Raw genomic sequence first — 16,572 nt, forward strand, 5'->3', positions numbered from 1 at the left:
GGATTTGTAGGTGTTGCGCCATTAGTAACATACAAAAGCGTGGGACACAGCGAAATATCTGGTGGGCTTTCCCCAAATCGAGCGCGCGCTAAGTATTTTTGCCAAATCCTGTCACTCATCTGCCCCTGCCCTCTCCCTCCCGCAGCAGATCTCAGCGCGCCCTTCAGTAGAGCCCCCTCCACAAGCGCCCCAGCGCACCCTCCACCGGCGCCCCCCCACACCGCCCTTCACCGGCAGCCCCCATCACCCCCTCCACCAACGCCCTCCACCGGCGCCCCCACTGTCCCCTCCCCCCGTGCCACCTCCCTCCCGCAGCAGATCCCGCCGAGCCACCGCTGCCGCGCCATCTTCTCTCCGCCGATAGGCCCTCACCACCCTGCTCCACCTGCCGGCGGCCGGGCCCGTCTTCGCGCACTACAAGCAGGCGTACTACGCCATCCTTGCCTTCGTCCTCTTCGTCGCCGTGCCAGTGGTGCTAGCCACCGCCTTCTGCCTGCTGCGCTGCACCGACGGTCGCCGCCGCCGCCTCCTCGGCTTCGCCAGGGGCCTCCTGCCCTGTGTTTACGTGCTGCTCCTCGTCGTCATCTCTGTGGGTGGGTTCGTCCCCTTTAAGTTCTGACCTTTAGGTTATGTTCTTCTTGATGCTCTGCAAGGAAGACATGTTGTGTTAGCGAATCTGAATCTGTATGCCGCGGTGCTGTCCTGTCTACAAATGAATAAGTCCTTGTCATGGTGTTCGTCCATGTGTCCCATATATGCACTCTTCTTCCCCACATATGACTATACGAGGAGGGGTTTGTCAATATGAATTTCATGCCTGGCTCTGCTTGGATTCAGATTCTCCTGGTATTGGATTCGGATTGTTTTCAGTACATTAGTTGGCCTGGTTTAGGATTCAGATCGTTTTGGGTGGAGTAAAACTGGCCTCGTGTTGGATTCAGATTGATTTGACTGCACTGATGTGCCTGATATTGGATTCAGATTGTTTTGAGTACATCAATTGGCCTCGTATCGTATTGATTCTTATTTTTTGAGTACACACTGATTGGCCTGGGCATTGAATTCAGGTTGTTTGGATACACATTAATTGGCCTGGTAATTAGATTCAGACCTCATGCATATGTGTTGAGTAACGCTACTGATCAAGATCGAGCAACCCGTGTTCTTTATGCATGTCAATTTTTACCTATGCCATCATTAATTAGTAATGTTCCTCATGTGTTGTATATATGATGTAGTCTATTGTCTGTTTGTATTACTCTTGTATGACAGTTATTTTAGGGCTTAAATGGCAGATCCATGGAATTAATGTGCTTGCACTGTTTACCAATTCAGGAACGGTTTTCTAGGAAAAAGTTAGACAAGTAGCATTTCTAAATGAAGGAAATGGAGCCATTCCAGAAGAAGCACGCGAATATGCCCTTTTTTCCGCAGTTTACTACTCTACTCGAGCAGCACAGATCCTAGATGGAGAAAGATTGGTCCAACCGGATGTTGAAATGAGGCGGTTTCGGGTGTATAATAAGAGCAAGATGGATCTTGTGGGCTTGGCTATCATAATACTAGATTACTCTTCAGTTTAATTGAGCTCCTCCTTATTCGCTTTTAGTTATTTTGTGTTATTGCCATTCAATTAATGCAGGGGTTATTTAATTGCACTTCTTTGTGCAGAGAGTGTGTGTGCGATTAGAGGAAGTTCACTTCCCATCCTGGTAGCCTTTGCCATTTATTTAGACAATATGTGCAGGTTCACATGTGTGAATAGAAAGTTTTCATGCAAGGTGGCAGTAAAAGGCCTTCCGATTTTACCTGCGGTACCACGAGTGGCAAATAGATGAGCCCATTCCTTGCATGATGAGGTGTTGAACCGACGGTGTTCTTGACAATAGTTGCATCACTGCACATTAGGTCCAGCTAAATACATACCAGTGCCTAGCTCAGTGTACCATGGCATTAGATCGTGCACTGGTATATATGTAGGTACGGTATTAGATCCTACACTGGTATATATACCAGCAGTTTACCATGTCTAACTAAAAATAAGTGTAGGATGATCCAATACCAGTCTAGCTAATGAGTATATACGAATCTTCTCCAACTATTTTTTCTGTGTGAAAATAGATAATGTGTTTGTTTGTTTGTTTGTTGTGTTTGGTTCCTGTGTCTTTTAGTCAATGCACCTGTAATGCAATCAACAAAAGTAACCATAGTCCCTTCTTGCTAAATTAGAATATAACAGTACAAATCAGCTAGATGGGCTGTCGATGCTCCTCATTGTTACTGAATGATAGGACAAAACGTTATCTGCACTCACCACGAATAGCTTATCTAGAGATTGGACAATCAGACAAGTTATTATATAAAGCAGTTCTCTTAACCTACTACCAGCCACCGACCGCCCTATCCATTCCCCTCTCTAGGTGCACATAGTTTGTTTGTGAGCGCTCAAGAAGTAAAGCCAAATCTGCATTTTGATTTGTTCCTAGGAAAATCGTATACGTCAAGAGATAGAAGACCTGGAGAAGGACACTGGGTATAAGCTGAGAGTTCTCGCACAAAATTACCCGGATACACCAGGTGACTGTTGCTTCTTCTTTTACACATTTGTATTGTATGAGTCGCTTTGTATTTTATTTTATTTTTGTATTTTATATTGGTGATCCTAAGATGGCACCTTTTGACCCTGTGGAATACAAGTCTGGCCCATGAGGTTAGGTGCATATGTATTCAATGGATCGGGAATGCTGATGTCTTGCGTTTGCTGGACTTATGCAGATTAATTTTTGTATCTATCTGATTATTTTTTACTTGACAATCTTTTTTTATCAATGTACAAAAACCTCGTGTAATATGGAGCAGGATTATTTTCTCCTTATGTGACAATCATTTACTCTCAAAACCAATGTAGAGCTTGTTGTTGCGATTATCATTGGCCAACATGACATGTATAGACTATTATTATATAATGTCTTATTGAGCTATTAGCATATAATGTCATGTCAAAAACATGTGTTACAGTAAATTTATATAGAAAATTTACATGTTTTGTATTTGCGTACAAAGCATTTGTCAAAAACCTATGTGGTCAATTCACCACACTCCTCTCAAAGTGGCTTCGCAAGTGCATCCGATGTGATAGTCCTAATTTTAATTTTTAGACTAGACCCTATTTGAAATTTAGGAACTTCACTGAATCATTCTTGTGAAATCTGTAGAGTAATTCTTATGTTTTTGCTCCAGACATATTTTTGCAAAAGTTGTTTTGGTGTTCTTATGTCCTATCTTGAATTTTTAGTTTTGTAAGTAGAGATCATTTGACCCATTTGAAGATCAAATTTATAATTAGAGACCATTCTTGAAGATGTTCATGATTTAGAGTGTTAAATTTGACATGTTGATGATTTCATCTTGTAGGTTGCCACGCGGATGCTCTTTGGACTACGATATGGACATGAAGGCATTTGTTTTAGTACCAAATATTACTTACTAATGCCCGCAAAGTATCGTTGTGTATTATATTTGCTATGGAGCTATGTATGTGATGCTATGGAACTATATGTATATATGGATGCTATGGAATTTTGGATGTATGGATGCTATCGAATTTTGATATATGGATCATGAAATTTGTTATGCAACTTTGCATATATGTTATGTGTTGTGGATCAGTAAAACTATTGGGCACATATTATGTATTATATATTTGATATATATGTTATGTGCTGTTGAATTTTTGGTTTTGAAATAAAACATATATATACCAGAATACCAGATACTAATGGAGCACCATCGGCTATACTAATGGCGCACTGCCTCGTGTGCCATTAGTATATATGCCCTGGGAGGCATACTAATGGAGCACCATGGGCTATACTAATGGCGCACTACCTGGTGCGCCCTTAGTATATATGCCCTGGGAGGCATACTAATGGAGCACCATGGGCTATACTAATGGCGCACTGCCTAGTGCGCCATTAGTATATATGCCTGGGAGGCATACTAGTGGAGCACCATGGGCTATACTAATGGCGCACTGCCTGGTGCGCCATTAGTATACCAGATACTAATGGCGCACCTGTGGTCGCCATTAGTAAAATATTCTAATGGCGTGATGCTAGTGACACACCTGTAGTGCGCCATTAGTAGCCAAAATAGGTGCGCCACTAGCAGGCATTTTCCTAGTAGTGTATTGTTACTATTTAGCGACAAAGTAAATCATTACAAAGCACTGAATGATTGACATGCAGGTCATACAATAATTAAAGACAACCCTATGGTTCCAGATGGTTGCCTTATGCATTGACTTGAAAGTCGGTAGAAAATATTACAAACATGATCATCTCATACATAAAATATATTTCATCATGTCTATGGCCATATGATATCGCAACATACCCTGCAAAAACAAGTTAGGCGTCCTCTAATTTGTTGTTGCATGTTTTACGTGGCTGCTATGGGTATGTAGCAAGAATGATTCTTACCTATGCAAAACCAAACGTTGATATACATGTTGCTATTTAACCTTCTACAAGGACGACCTTTATCGAATCCGATTAAACTAAGGTGGGAGAGATAGACACCCGCCAACCATCTAATGCAACAAAGTCACATGTCAGTCGATGGAACCGTTCTCCCATACGTGGACGAGTAAAGTTGTTGTAGGCTGCTTCATAACACAATACAGCTTAATCAAGAAAAGACTAAGGAAGGAAGCAATCTGAATATGAACGCCCACAAACTCCTTTGTGTTCTACTCATGATGTCATTTACGCAAAGGCCTAGCTCATGATGCCACTGTTGGGGAACATTGCATGGGAAACAAAATATTTCCTACACTCACCAAGATCAATCTAGGAGATGAACATCTACAAGAGGAGAGATTGTATCTACATACCCTTGTATATCGCTAAGCGTAAGCGTTAAGAAACACGGTTGATGTAGTCAAACGTCTTTGCAATCCAACCACGATCCGTCCCGCGAACTCTCGATCAAGTGCCGAACAGACATCACCTCCGAGTTCAACACATGTACGACTTCACCTCCTCGATCCAGCAAGCGAAGGAAAGTAGCAACCCGAGCCCTACGGCAGCACGACGGCGTGGTGATGTGTTGGTGGTGACAACTCAGCAGGGCTTCGTCGAGCGCTATGGAGAGGAGAAGAACGACGAGGGAGAGGAGGAGCACCACCGTAGCAAGTTGTGGTGTGGCTGCCCTCTCTCTCCCTCTCTATATATTAGGGGGGAGGAAGGAAGGGAGGGTGCCCGAGGGTTTACCCTAGGGGCCGGTGGCCAAGGGGGCGGCTAGGGCTTGGGGTAGCCCCTCACGAAGGCGCCTTGCCTTCCAAGTTAGGGTGGCTGGCGACCCTAGGGGGTGTGTCCACCTCCTAGCGATGGTGGGCTGAGGTTGGAGCGGTGCTCAACCCCTTGTGGGCTGGTGTGGCCCCTCTACTTGGCCCATGAGGCCCCAAACACTTGCGAGGGCCCCCGAAACCCCTTTCGGTACTCCGTCATTTCCCCGGCATGTGGAGGAAAAATTTCAGACTCTGATGCCCTTCATCCTATATATCAATCTTCACCTCCGGACCATTCCGGAGTTCCTCGTCACATTTGAGATCTCATCCGGGACTCCGAACAACCTTCGGTCAGCAACATAATAACTCGATTATGCTTATATCATCACCAAACGTTAAGTGTGTAGACCCTACGGGTTTGAGAATTATGTAGACATGACTGAGACACCTCTAGGGCTAATAACCAATAGAGGGACCTGGATGTCCATATTGGTTCTACATATTCTATGAAGATCTTTATCGGTCAAACCTCGATGTCAAGGATTCAGTCAATCTCGTACGTAGTTCCCTTTGGTCATTGTATGTTACATGTCCGAGATTCAATCGTGGGTATGTCCATACCAAGTTCAATGTTTTTACCGGCAAGTCTCCTTCCTTGTTGTGTAATACAATATCTTGTGGCTAACTCTTTAGTCACATTGCTTGCAAGCTCATTGTGATGTTGTATTACCGAGTGGGCCCTGAAATACCTCTCCATCACACGGAATAAAAAATCCCAGTCTTGATCCTTTCCAACTCAATAAACACCCTCGGAGATACCTATAGAGCATCTTTATAGTCACCCAATTACGTTGCAATGTTTGATACACATAAGGTACTCCTCCGGTGTCAGTGAGTTGCATGATCTCTTGGTCATAGGAATAGATACTTGACATGCAGAAAACAATAACAATAAATTGACACGATCATATGCTACGTTCATAGTTTCGGTCTTGTCCATCACATCATTCTCCTAATGGTGTGATCCCGTTATCAAATGACAACTCAAGTCTATGGCCAGGAAAACTTCACCATTTTTAGTCAACGAGCTAGTCCGTTAGAGGGTCACTACCGACACAACGTTGTCTATGTACCCACACATGTATTTTAGTTTCCAATCAATACAATTCCAGCATGGATAATAAATGTTATCATGAACAAGGAAATATAATAATAACCACTTTAATATTTTCTCTAGGGCATATTTCCAACAGATCATCCTCGCCAAACGCATGGCTAGAGACCGTCGTGTGCTCCTGCGAGAGATTGGGCAGAGAACCCTCCGGGGATAAGGACAATGAGGACGATCAGGAGGCTACCCCCGGCTATCCGAATATCAAGAAAGTCCTCATGATCTTCACCGACGTAAGAGTGGGTTGAAGGTTTTCAGTTGGGAGGTAAACATGGCAGTTCCGACTATCGTGAAGTATCTCGATGGGGCGAAGACGCCCATCACGTTCGATTAGTCGGACTAGCCACCCCACATTGCCACCCGTGGGAGGGAGGCGATGGTTGATGATCTGGATGTTGATACGTTTCGAACTTATCTATAATTTTTGATGGTTCCATGCTATTATCTTGTCAACTTTGGATGTTTTGTATGCATTTTATATCTTTTTTGGGACTGACCTATTAACTCAGTGCCAAGTGCCAGTTCCTGTTTTTCTCCGTGTTTTTCACCCTTTTCAGAGGAGAATATTAAACAGAGTCTAAACGGAATAAAATCTTTGGAATGATTTTTTCCGTAACACAAGATACACAGGGAACTTGAGAACCAAGGCAAAGGAATCCCGGGGAGGCCACAAGCCCCCTAGGCGCGGCCCGGGGGGGCCTAGCAGGCTTATGCCCCCCCCCCCCCCCCCCCCCCCCCCCCCGTGGCTCCTTTGCCCTACCTCTTCTGCCTATAAATTCTCCAAAAATATGAAACTGCTAGAGAGAGCCACGAAAATACTTTTCCGCCGCCGCAAGCTTCTGTCTCCGCAAGATCCCATCTCGGGACCATTCTAGTGCCCTGCCGGAGGGGGATTCGGACACAGAGGGCTTCTCCATCAACACCATTTCCTCTCCGATGATGCGTGAGTAGTTCACCACAGACCTTCGGGTCCATAGCTAGTAGCTAGATGGCTTCTTCTTTTTCTTGGATCTTCAATACAAATTTCTCCATGATCTTCATGGAGATCTATCCGATGTAATCTTATTTTGCGGTGTGTTTGTCGAGATGCGATGAATTGTGGATTTATGATCAGATTATCTATGAATGTTATTTGAGTTTCCTCTGATCTCTTATATGCATGATTTCGTATCCTTGTAATTCTCTTCGAGTTGTGGGTTTCCTTTGGTCCTCACCCAGTGATAGAAGGGGTAGCGAGGCACGCATCATGCTATTGCCATCAAGGATAAAAAGATGGGGTTTATATCTATTGCATGAATTTATCCCTCTACGTCATGTCATCTTGCTTAAGGCGTTACTCTGTTTGTTATGAACTCAATACACTAGATGCATGCTGGATAGCGGTCGATGTGTGGAGTAACAGTAGTAGATGCAGACAGTATCGGTCTACTTGTCTCGGACGTGATGCCTATATGTATGATCATTGCCTTAGATATCATCATGAATTTGCGCGGTTCTATCAATTGCTCGACAGTAATTCGTTCACCCACCATAATACTTGCTATCATGAGAGAAGCCTCTAGTGAACACTATGGCCCCCGGGTCTACTTCACATCATATTTTCAGCTCTACACATTTACTTTGTTGCACATTCCACCTTCAGATCTCACCTTGCAATTAATCGTGAAGGGATTGACAACCCCTTTATAGCGTTGGGTGCAAGTTTGTTTGTTTTTGCGCAGGTACATTGGTGACTTGCCTTGATACTCCTACTAGATTGATACCTTGGTTCTCAAACTGAGGGAAATACTTACTGCTACTATGCTGCATCACCCTTTCCTCTTCAAGGGAAAAAACAACGCAAGCTCAAGAGGTAGCAGCTGTCAACGGAGTCCGACTATGGGGGGTCCTCATGAACCAAGGCAACAGACTCAACATCATCTACACTGACACGTTAAAGACCATGGACATCCTGTTGTCCCAACTGAGCAAGAGCAACATGCATCTCCACTATGTCAAATTGACCTGAACATTGTATTCGGTGGCAAAAAGAATTATAGGAATGAGCGACTCACCTTTGAGGTGGTTGACTTCCGAAGCGCTTATCACATCATCTTGGGTAGGTATGCCTATGCACATTTCATGGCCTGTCCATGCTACGTGTATCCTAAACTTAAGATGCCAGGGCCGAAAGGGGTAATCACGATAACCGGCGAACGGAAAATCGCCGAGGAGTGACTCTAGGAGGGCTTCAAGACCGCCAATGGATAAGTCCTTGCGGTCAAGCTCGAGGGATACAATAAGGTGGTGGACACTACCGACTTGCTCAGGTCGAAGGGCCGGCTACCTAGTGTGCCTTTCAGTCGGCCGGTGGGACCAAGGAGGTTCACATCCACCCTACCGATTCGAGTGCCTCCATGACGAACATGTCTACTTCACTCGGTGACAACTAGGAAGCCGAGCTCATCCAGTCCCTGTGTGAGAACTAGGACATCTTTGCATGGAAGCCATCTGACATGCCAGGTGTTCCCACGGAGCTGGCTGAGCACTGCCTCTGAGTGGAATCCAAGGTCAAGCCCATCAAGGAATACTTGCATCGCTCCTCCGTGGAAAAACGAAAGGCGGTAGGCGAGGAGATCGCTCAGCTCCTAGCTATCGAGTTCATGCGCGAGGCTTACCACTCCGAGTGGCTCGTGAATGTGTTCATGGTGCCCAAGAAGAACAATTCATTCGAAATCTATATTGACTTCAAGCACCTCAATTGGGCCTCCCCTTTACGTCGCATAGATCAGATTGTAGAATCTACAACTTATGTGAATTCTTGTTGTTTCTTGATGCGTACTTCGTGTACCACCAGATCCAAATGTATGAACCAGATGATATGAAAACGGCCTTCATCAGACCATTCGTGTGTTTTTGCTACATCACCATGCCATTCGGTCTCAAAAATGGTGGGGATACTTTCCAGCATATGATGTAGAAGTGTTTGCAGGAACAGATCAGTCAGAACTCTAAGGCTTATATGGATGACATCGTGCTCAAGTTCAGGAATGGTTCCGACCTACTAACCAACCTCACCGAAACCTTTGCGAACCTACGATGCTACGAGATCAAACTCAACCCAGCCAAGTGCACCTTCGGTGTGCCTGCTGACAAACTACTCGTTTTCGAATGAGGCATTAGTGCCAACCCCGATAAAATCGGCACCATAGTCTAGATGAGACGACGAGAGTGCATCCATGATGTGCAGAGTCTTACATGTTGCCTTGCGGCTCTAAGCCGCTTCATCTCAAGACTCGGTGAAAATGCATTGCCTCTTTACTGATTGATGAAAAAATCCGACAGATTCGAGTGGACCAATGAAGTGCAAATTGCATTCGACCAACTCAAGGCCTTTCTTCCAACCAAGTCAGTGTTAACTGCTCCAGGCAGCCAGGAGCCCTTGATCCTATACATCATTGCCACTAGCCAAGTCGCCAATACCGTTCTCACCGTGGAGCTTGAGGAAGCAGGCAAAGCATACAAGGTACAAAGGCCCATCTATTACATCTCAGAAGTATTGACACTTGCGAAGCAAAGGTACGTGCATTACCAAAAACTTGTTTATGGTATCTATCTGACCATGAAGAAGACTGTCCATTACTTCCAGGATCACTTGGTCACAGTTATCATTGATGCCCCCTTGTCAGAATTCCTGCACAACACAGACGCCACTAGGTGTGTGTGGCTAAATGGGCGATTGAGCTCCTTCCTCTGGAGATCAAGTTTGAAGCCAAAAAAGCAATCAAGTCTCAAGCCTGGTGGACTTCCTGTTTGAGTCGACAGAAAAAGAGCAGTCGGGTCCTAGTGTCTTTGAGCATTGGACTATGTTCTTTGACGGATCCAAGATGCTTCATGGCTCAGAGGCTCGAGAAATTCTCTTTTCCCACAGGGCGACCGTTTGAGCTATGTGCTCCGAATGCAATTCGACTCACCTAATAATGAGGTCGAGTACAAGGCCCTCCTATACTGGCTCTTTATGGCCGTCTCACATGGTATTCGACGTTTGATGGTCTACGGTGACTCAGATCTCGTCGTCAATTAGGTGATGAAGGAATGGGACATTCAGAGCCCGTCCATGATCGTTTACTACAACATAGTCAGGAAGCTAGGGAAGAATTATGAAGGGTCAGAATTGCACCATGTGCCTCGAGCCAAGAATCAGGAGGCCGGCCACTTGGCCAAGATCGGTTCCACTCGGCGAGTTGTTCCAAAAGGCATGTTCCTTGAACACTTATGCACTCCTCATTTAAAGAAGATCCTTTTATAGAGGAGCCCTGCTACTTCTCAAACAACAGTGTCAGAAATTGACACGTTGACGGAGACTTGCATGCGTTGGTTTTTCCCTTGAAGAGGAAAGGGTGATGCAGCACAGGAGCAGTAAGTATTTCCCTCAGTTTGAGAACCAAGTAATCAATCTAGTAGGAGAATCTCATCAAGTCCAGAGTACCCGCGCTAACACAAAAGAGCTTGCACCCAACACTATAAAGGGGTTGTCAATCCCTTCAAGATTGATTGCAAAGTGAGATCTGAAGGCGAAAAGTGCAACAAAGTAAAAGAGTAAGGCTGAAAATATGGTGTAAAGTAGACCCGGGGGCCATAGTGTTCACTAGAGGCTTCACTCAAAATAGCAAATATTACGGTGGGTGAACAAATTACTGTCGAGCAATTGATAGAACTGCGCATAGTCATGACGAGACCTAAGGCAATGATCATACATATAGGCATCAAGTCCGAGACAAGTAGACCGATACTTTCTGCATCTACAACTATTACTCCACACATCGACCGCTATCCAGCATGCATCTAGTGTATTGAGTTCTTGACGAACAGAGTAACGCCTTAATCAAGATGACATGATGTAGAGGGATAAACTCAAATCAATGATGAAAACCCCATCTTTTTACCTTTGATGGCAACAACACGATGCGTGCCTCGCTACCCCTTCTGTCACTGGGTGAGGTCACCGCACGGTATAAACCCGAAACCAAGAACTTCTCCCATTGCAAGAATCATAGATCAAGCTGGCGAAACAAAACCAACAACTCGAAGAGAATTACAAGGATATGAAATCATGCATAAGAGAGATAAGAAGAAACTCAAATAAGATTCATAGATAATCTGATCATAAATCCATAATTCATCGGATCTTGACAAACACACCACAAAATAAGATTACATCGGATAGATGTCCATGAAGATCACAGAGAACTTTGTATTGAAGATCCAAGAGAGAGAGAAAGCCATCTAGCTACTAGCTATGGACCCGTAGGTCTATGGTGAACTACTCACATATCATCAGAGAGGTCATGGTGTTGATGAAGAAGCCCTCCGTATCTGAATCCCCCCTCCGGCAGGGCACCAGAACGTGCCCAGATGGGATCCTGCGGAGAAAGAAGCTTGCGGCGGCGGAAAAGTACTTTCGATGATCTACTGATTTTTTCTGGAATTTTTGGGAATATATAGGCGAAAGACCTAGGGCACAGGTGGCCCAGGGAGCCCACAAGCCTAGGAGGCGCGGGCCCCCTGGCCGCGGCTAGGGGGCGTGTGGGGTCCGTTCCTTGGTTCTCAAGTTCCCCGATCGTCTTCTGTTTCGGAAAAAATCTTTTTGGAAGTTTCGTTCCGTTTGGACTCCGTTTAAAATCCTCCTGTTAAAGGGGTAAAAACACAGAAAAACAGGAACTGGCCCTTGGCACTAAGTTAATAAGTTAGTCCCAAAAAAGATATAAAAGGCATACAAAGCATTCAAAGTTTGACAAGATAATAGCATGAAACCATAAAAATTTATAGATACGTTGGAGGCGTATCAAGCACCCCCAAGCATAACTCCTGCTCGTCCTCGATTAGGGAAGTGATAAAGACTGAATTTTTGATGTGGAATGCTACCTAGCATAATTGTCCTTTGTAACTTCTTTTGTGTGACATGAATGTTCAGATCCGTAAGATTCAAACCAATAGTTTGCTATTGACATGAAAACAATAATACTTGAAGCAAACTAGCAAGGTAATCATGAACTTTTGAAATAACAAGGCCAAAGAAAGTTATCCCTACAAAATCATATAGTCTGGCTATGCTCCATCATCCTCACACAACTAATTTAAATCATGTACAACCCCGGTATTGGCCAAGTAATTGTTTTCGCATTCTTACTTTCTCAAACCTTTTATAACTATCATGCAATACATGAGCGGGAGCCATGGATAACACTATGTGGAATAGAGTGTGGTGGTGGTTGTGAGACAAAAAGGGAGGAGATGGTCACATTGAATCGGCGTATCAAAGGGCTATGGAGATGCCCATTAATAGATATCAATGTGAATGAGTCGTGATTGCCATACAAAGGATGCACTAGAGCTGTAAGTATGTGAAAGCTCAAAAGGAGAACTAGTGGGTGTGCATCCAACTTGCTTGCTCACGAAGACCTAGGGCAATTTTGAGGAAGCCCATCATTGGAATATACAAGCCAAGTTATATAATAAAGATTCCCACTAGCATATGGTGGTGACAAAACGAGAGGCTCTCAATCATCAAGAACATGGTGCTATTATGAAGCAGTAGTGTGGAAAAAGATAGTAGCATTGTCCCTTCTCTCTTTTTCTCTTTTTTTTATTTGGACTCTTGGGCCTCTTTTTTTCTCTTTTTTTATTTGGGATCTTTGGCCTATTTTTTTATTTTTCCTCACATGGGACAATGCTGTAATAATGATGATTATCACACTTTTACTTACTCACAGCTCAAAGCTCAGAACGATCATGACTCTATAGGAAACATCTCGCTAGCAATCTTACGATCTAGCTTGGCGTATGACGTTGAAACATCTCGCTAGCAATCTTACGATCATGCAATGGCAATATGAGAATGACGACACAAGTCATGAGACTGAATGGTGGGAGTTGCATGGCAATATATCTTAGAATGGCTATGAAAATGCCATAGTCGGTAAGTATGGTGGCTGTTTTGAGGAAGGCATATGGTGGGTTTGTGCACCGGTGAAAGTTGCGCGGTACTAGAGAGGCTAGCAATGGTGGAAGGTGAAAGTGCATCTATACCATGGACTCACATTAGTCATGAAGAACTCACATACTTTTTGCGAAAGTTTTTATTACTAATCGAAACAAAGTGCTAAACGCATACTCCTAGGGGAAGGGTTGGTAGGTGTTAACCATCGCGCGATCCCGACCGCAACACAAAGGATGACAATCAATAGATCAATTATGCTTCGACTTCCTAACATAGTGGTTCACCATATGTGCATGCTATGGGAATCACTAAGTTCAACACAAGTATTTCTAGATTCACAACACCCTACTAACATAACTCTTAATATTACCAAATCCACGTCTCAAAACTAATTGAGAGGAATCAAAACTTCTCTTTCTACTCAATGCACAAGAAGATGGAGGTTTTTGTATCCTGTTTGGGTACCTATCACCTTTGGGACTACTTTCATAGCACAAGCCAACTACCAAGTCACGCACCGCCGTGCTCTAAAAGATCTAAGTGAAGCACATAGAGCAAAATTATCTAGCTCAAAAGATATAAGTAAAGCACGATGAGCATTCTAGCAAAATCATGATGAGTGCATGTCTCTCTCAAAAGGTGTGAAACAAGGATGATTGTGACACAACAAAAATAAAAGACTCCTACGATACGAGACGCTCCAAGCTAAACACATATCATGTGGTGAATAAAAATATTGTTCCAAGTAATGTTAGCGATGGATTGAAGACGAAAGAGGGGATGCCTTCCCGGGGCATCCCCAAGCTTAGGCTTTTTGGTGTCCTTGAATTTGGCTTGGGATGCGTTGGGCATCCCCAAGCTTGATCTCTTTCCACTCCTTATCTCTTTGTCCATGAGAACATCACCCAAAACTTGAAAACTTCACAACACAAAACTTAAACACAAACTCGTGATATCATTAGCATAAGAAAACAAACTACCACCTCTTTAGTACTGTAGAAATCTTGATTTCTATTAATATTGGTGTTAGATTATTGTATGCTCACTTTTCCATGGCTAGTACCCCCCAAGACTGTCCATAGTTTCATCAAAACAAGTAACCAACTCAACAAAAACAGAATCTGTCAAAAACAGACCAGTTTGTAGCAATTTGTATACTTCGTATACTTCTGGTAGCTCACAAATTTTGAAAACTTACGACAGCCTGGGCAAAAGGCATGTCAACCAACAGCAAAACGAATAACCTCAAAATATATTTCAAAAAAAAATGAAAAATAATATCGTGAGCGAAACGTTTCTGTCTTTTTCCAGCAGGATCAAACAACCATCACCAAGACAAGTCATAATGGTTTTGCTTGGCTCAAACGGAAAAAGAAACAAAAAAGACACAATCATAACAGAATTATGATAGCGTGGATGCAACAAAATAGAAAGAAAAAGATAAATTCATTGGGTTGCCTCCCAACAAGCGCTATTGTTTAACGGCCTTAGCTAGGCATTGATAACTCAATGATGCTCACACAAAAGAAAAGAATTGAAGCATAAAGAGAGCATCATAAAGCATGTGAAAATCACATCTAAGTCTAACATACTTCCTATGCATAGGCATTTTATAGGAAAACAGATTGTCGAGACAACAAATAGTTACCATATGAAGGAAGAAGAAAGAGACAATATCAATCTCAACATAACGAGAGGTGAATTGGTAACATGAAAGTTTCTACCACAATATTTTCCTCTCTCAAAGAAATTACACGTGGGATCATAATCAAATTCAACAATATAGCTATCACAAAGGATATTCTTTTCATGATCCACATGCATGCAAAGTTGATGCTCTTCAAAAATGGTGGGATTGTCATCAACTAAAGTCATGACTTCTCCAAACCCACTTTCAATATTATTGCAAACATCATAATCTTCATGAGGGTGAATTTTTTTTTCAAGATCATAAGGAAAATTGTCACCCCAATCACGATCATTGCAACAAGTAGTGGACAAAGCAAAACTGGCATCCCCAAGCTTAGGGTTTTGCATATTTTTAGCATGATTATCATTAATAGAATTTATAATGAAATCATTGCAATCATGATTTTCATTCAAGGAGCCCTCATGAATCACTTCACGATTTTCAGATTCACGCATCTCAAGCAAAACTGCATAGAGAAAGGCAAGTGCACTCAACTCACTAGCAATTGGATCAACACAATTGGATCAACACAATCGGATCTCTTAAAGAGATTAGCAAGTGGATGAGGATCCATAGCAATAGATTTTCAGCAAGCGAAGATGCAAGCATATTGAAGGCACATGGCAACACAAGCAAACAGAAAGCAAGCGAAAGAAAGGGCGAACGAAAAAGGCAAATATTTTTGTAATTTTTTTAGAAGTAGGGGAGAGGAAAATGAGAGGCAAAAAAGTAAATGCAAGAGATGAGTTTACGATGCTTACTTGGATGAGTTCTTGACTTGATCCTCCCCGGCAACAGCGCCAGAAATCCTTCTGTTACTTGTCAAGCAATAGTGTGAGAAATTGGCAAGTTGACGGAGACTTGCTTGCGTTGGTTTTTCCCTTGAAGAGGAAAGGGTGATGCAGCACATGAGCTGTTAGTATTTCCCTCAGTTTGAGAACCAAGGTATCAATCCAGTAGGAGAATCTCGTCAAGTCCGGAGTACCTTCACAAACACAAAAGAGCTGGCGTCCAACGCTATAAAGGGGTTGTCAATCCCTTCAAGATTGAATGCAAAGTGAGATCTGAAGGCGGAAAGTGCAACGAAGTAAAAGAGTAAGGATGAAAATATGGTGTAAAGTAGACCTGAGGGCCAAAGTGTTTACTAGAGGCTTCTCTGAAAATAGCAAATATTACGGTGGGTGAACAAATTACTGTCGAGCAATTGATAGAACCGCGCAAAGTCATGACGATATCTAAGCCAATGATCATACATATAGCCATCACGTCCGAGACAAGTAGACCGATACTTTCTGCATCTACTACTATTACTCCACACATCGACCGCTATCCAGCATGCATCTAGTGTATTGAGTTCATGACGAACAGGGTAACGCCTTAAGCAAGATGACATGATGTAGAGGGATAAACTCAAACCAATGAAGAAAACCCCATCTTTTTAC

The 16,572-nt window shown here is 43.3% G+C and overlaps 1 long non-coding RNA gene across 1 annotated transcript; it reads left to right on the top strand.

Annotated features, from left to right (window-relative positions):
* Positions 1 to 353: 353 nt before the first annotated feature.
* On the top strand, positions 354 to 1,655 carry LOC123397721. The gene is made up of 2 exons (XR_006610010.1): positions 354 to 593; positions 1,336 to 1,655. It is a non-coding gene; the product is annotated as an uncharacterized LOC123397721 (long non-coding RNA).
* Positions 1,656 to 16,572: the final 14,917 nt, after the last annotated feature.

The sequence above is a fragment of the Hordeum vulgare genome, chromosome 5H (assembly GCF_904849725.1).
Source record: "Hordeum vulgare subsp. vulgare chromosome 5H, MorexV3_pseudomolecules_assembly, whole genome shotgun sequence".
NCBI classification, from domain to species: domain Eukaryota; kingdom Viridiplantae; phylum Streptophyta; class Magnoliopsida; order Poales; family Poaceae; genus Hordeum; species Hordeum vulgare.